Below are 4,674 nucleotides of genomic sequence, written 5' to 3'. Positions count from 1 at the left end.
TGTAGCCCTTCTGCCTGACTGCTGTGGTTACCGGCCTCTCTCTCAGTCCCTGATAATTTGGATCTAGGCGCTGAGTGAGGCCCTGCCCAGAGCTGCCATGCTGTGGTCACCAAAGCTTGGTTGAAAAGCCTGGGTCCCTTGCCCTCTCACTTCCAGCCCACTAGTCAGCTCGCCTCATTCTGAGGTTGCTTCTCCACAGCTGCAGCTGGCAGATGGCCCACACTCGCATCCCCTTTACACCCACACAAGGGCACTGTCTGGAGGCAGCTGCACTCAGGAATCATGGCCCAAGTAGCAATGTCTGCCCTGCCAGTTGAAGCTGAGGAGTCTTCAGAGAGCCAAGATGGTAGTGACATTTCTCATGTCTGCTCTTTAGTCCATGTGTAAAGAACTGCCAAATCCAAGGCAGGAGTTGCTGGCATTGCAGTGTATGAAACAGACTTGTTTGTCATTGGAACTGAGAGAAGACATGCTTTTGTCAACACCAGAAAGGATTTTCAGAAAGATTTCATGAAATACTGTGTTGAAGAAAAAGAAAAGGCTGCAGAGATACATAAAATGAAATCTACAACTCAAGCAAATCTGATGAGTGTAGATGCTGTAGAGATTATAACACTCAGAAAAACAGTTGAGGACTATATCTTCTTTTGCTATGGGAAAGCTTTAGGAAAATCAACAGTGGTGCCTGTTCCATATGAGAAGATGCTGCCAGATCAGTCAGCTGTGGTAGTGCAGGGGCTTCCAGAAGGAGTTACCTTTAAACACCCTGAGAACTTTGATCTTGCAACCCTGAAATGGATTTTGGATAACAAGGCAGGGATTTCATTTATCATTAAGAGACTTTCCCTAGAGCCACAGAAGCACCTAGGTGGTCGTGTGATGGTAACAGATACTGAAAGGTCAATGCTATCTCCAGGTGGAAGTTGTGGCCCTATCAAAGTGCAAACTGGACTCACAGAAGACTCTGGTATTTCCCTGGAAATGGCAGCTGTCATGGTAAAGGAAGAATCACAAGATCCCAATTACTATCAATATAACATTCAAGGAAACCATCATTCTTCAGAGGACAACAAAGGAGCAGAAATGGAAGTACCAGCAGAAGATCTTACTCAACATGTCCCTTCAAAAACAAAAGTGAGGACCCTGAAGTTGAGGTGACTATTGAAGATGATGATTATTCTCCACCTACTAAGAGACAAAAGAGCAACAAACCACCCTAGCCATCAGCCGCAGAACCTGCCAACACCAGAAGGCGGAAAGTGAGGGAGTTCAACTTTGAGAAATGGAATGCTTGAATTAATGATCTACACAAACAAGTTGAAGAGTTGTTTGAAAGAAAATATGCTCAAGCTATAAAAGCCAAAGACCCTGTGACAAACCCATACCCTCTTTTCCAGTCACATGTTGAAGATCTTTATGTAAAAGGACTTCCTGAAGGAATTCCTTTTAGAAGGCCATATACTTATGGAACTCCTTGCCTTGAAAGGATATTACTTGCAAAGGAAAGTATTCGTATTGTGATTAAGAAACATGAACTTCTGAACTCAACACTTGAAGACTTACAGCTTGATATACCAGCTTCAGGAGTAAAGGAAGAGAGGTAGGCCAGAATCACTAAATTACAAAAGACGGTAGATCAGCTTTTCTGTAAAAAATCTTCTGAAGCCTTGGGGAGCACTGAAGCCAAGGCTGTGCCTTACCAGAAATTTGAGGCACATTGTAATGATCTCTATGTGGAAGGACTACCAGAAAACATTCCTTTTAGAAGTCCCTCATGGTATGGAATCCCAACACTGGAAAAAATTATTCAAGTGGGCAATTGAATTAAATTTGTTATTATAAGACCAGAACTTCTGACTCACAGTACTACTGAAGTTACTCAGCCAAGAACAAATACACCAGTCAAAGAAGATTGGAATGTATGAATTACCAAGCTACGGAAGCAAGTGGAAGAGATTTTTAATTTGAAATTTGCTCAAGCTCTTGGACTGACAGAGGCAGTAAATGTACCATACCCTGTGTTTGAGTTAAATCCTGAATTCCTTTATGTAGAAGGCTTGCCAGAAGGAATTCCCTTCTGAAGCTCTACCTAGTATGGAATTCCATGACTTAAAAGGATTGTTCATGGCAGTAATAAAATCAAGTTTGTTGTTAAAAAACCTGAACTAGTTATTTCCTACTTGCTTCCTGGGATGGCTAGTAAGATAAACATTAAAGCCTTGCAGTCCCGGAAAAGACCATGAAGCCCTGGGAGTAATTCAAAAGTTTCTGAAATTGAGGTCACTGTGGAAGGCCCTAATAACAACAACTCTCAGACCTCAGCTGTTTGAACTCTTACTCAGACTAATGGTTCTAATGTTCCCTTTAAGCCTCAAGAGAGAGTTTTCTTTTGAGGCTTGGAATGCCAAAATCACAGACCTAAAACAAAAAGTTGAAAATCTTTTCAATGAAAAGTGTGGTGAAGCTCTTGGCCTTAAATAAGCTGTGAAAGTGCTATTTGCATTATTTGAGTCTTTCCCAGAAGACTTTTATGTGGAAGGCTTACTTGAGGGTGTGCCATTCTGACAACCGTCTACTTTTGACATTCCAAGGCTGGAGAAGATACTCAGAACAAAGCAAAAATGAAGTTCATTATTAAAAAGCATGAAATGTTTGAGACAGCAATTAAGGAGAGCACCTCCTCCTCTTAGAGCCCTCCAAAAAAAATAAATTCATCCCCTAATGTTAATACTACTGCATCAGGTGTTGAAGATCTTAACATCATTCAGGTGACAATTCCAGATGATGATAATGAAAGACTTTCAAAAGTGGAAAAAGCTAGATAGTTAAGAGAACAAGTTAACAATCTCTTCAGTCATAAATCTGGTGAAGCTATTGGTATGGGTTTCCCTGTGAAAGTTCCCTACAGAAAAATCACAATTAACCCTGGCTGTGTAGTGGTTGATGGCATGCCTACTGGAGTATCACTCAAAGCTCCCAGTTACCTGGAAATTAGCTCCATAAAGAGAATTCTAGATTCAGCTGAGTTCATTAAATTCAGTCATTAGACCATTTCTAGGACTCGTGCTTAATAACCAGTTGGTTGATCAGAGTGAATCAGAAGGCCCAGTGATACAAGAATCAGCTTAGCCAAACCAGTTAGAAGTTCCTGCAACAGAAGAAATAAAGGAGGCTGATGGAAGCTCTCAGATCAAGCAAGAACCAGGCCCTATGTGGTAGACTCTTCCCTCCTAGGCTTAAAGTATCAGTGGGAGAAAAGAGCCTTTTGGACCTGTTACTGCCCCAGCTGTGTAATATACTAGTATAACAGAAATACTTTCTATAGAAACCTTTTTTTTTACATTTAGATAGAAATGTCTACTTTTTCAACAGTTCTGTGAATGGAATTAAAGAGGAGAGTGACTGTAGATTTGAAAAAAAAACAAACAAAAACAACAAACAAAAAACCAAAAAAAAACCAATGTGTATTCTGCTGCTTTGGGATGAAATATTCTATAAATGTCAATTAAATCCATTATATCTACAGTGTCATTTAAGCTCTCTGTTTCCCTGTTGATATTTTGTCATGATGATCTGTCCATTGATGACTTGGGGTGTTAATGTCCCCCACTATGATTGTGTTGCTGACAATCTCCCCCTCAAAGTCCACCAAGAAATTTTTATATATTTAGTTGCCTTCATATTGAGTGCACATATATGTATATTTATAAGGGTTTTTTCCTCCTGTTGGATTGGTCCCTTTAGTATTACGTAGCGACCTTTGTTTCTTGTTTTGGTCTTTATTTTGAAGTCTGTTTTGTTAGAAGTAAGTATTGCTACTGCAGCTTTTTTTGGTATCAATTTGCATGGAATAATTTTTCCCATACCTTCAGTTTCAGCCTCTGTGAATCTTTTGCTCTCAGGTGGGTATATATTTTAGACAGTATATATATTGGTCATGTTTTCTTATCCATCCAGCTACCTTATGTCTTTTGATTGGAGAATTTAATCCATTTACATTTAAGGTTACTATCGATATGTACTTATTTAATGCCATTTTCCCCCTTTATGCTGACATACTTGTTTCTCAGTATTCCTTCTTTTTCTTAAAGCAGTCCTTTTAGCATTTCTAGCAATGCTGGTTTGGTGGTACTGAACTCCTTTAGCATTCTTTTGTCTGGGAAGATCTTTTATTACCTTTAATTTTAAATGATAGCCTTGCTGGATAAAGCAATCTTGGTTGCAGCTTCTTGCTTTTCATTAATTTGGGAACTTCATGCCACACTCTTCTGGCCTGAAGTGTTTCTGTTGAGAAATTTGCTGACAGCCTCATGGAAGCTCCCTTGTAGGTCACTGCTCATCTCTCTTGCAGTCCTTAATACTTCCTCTCTTTTTTAAATTGTATATTGATTTTTTTTTTTAATATTACAAATGTCCCTTTATCTCCTCAATGACCCATTCCACCCTCCCTCCCCAATCCCTGTCCACACCATTGTCCATGTCCTTGGGTTGTGCATATGTGCATATAAATTCTTTGATTACTCTCTCCCCCTCCACTCTCATGCCCTCCTCCCTCCCTCTGACATTCATCAGTCTGATCTATGCTTCCATGTCGTTGAATCTATTCTGTTCATCAGTTTATTAAGTTCTTTAGATTCCACATATAAGTGAGATCATGTGATGTTTGTCTTCCTC

The 4,674-nt window shown here is 39.8% G+C and overlaps 1 pseudogene; it reads left to right on the top strand.

Annotated features, from left to right (window-relative positions):
* The first annotated feature begins 282 nt into the window (after window positions 1–282).
* LOC107536703 (general transcription factor II-I pseudogene) lies at window positions 283–3,225 on the top strand (annotated as a pseudogene).
* The last annotated feature ends 1,449 nt before the right edge of the window (window positions 3,226–4,674 follow it).

Source organism: Miniopterus natalensis, chromosome 10, assembly GCF_054644295.1.
Source record: "Miniopterus natalensis isolate mMinNat1 chromosome 10, mMinNat1.hap1, whole genome shotgun sequence".
In the NCBI taxonomy this organism is placed as follows: Eukaryota; Metazoa; Chordata; class Mammalia; order Chiroptera; family Miniopteridae; genus Miniopterus; species Miniopterus natalensis.
Note: the sequence above shows the minus strand (reverse complement) of the source record. Positions and strands in the feature narration are given on the sequence as shown.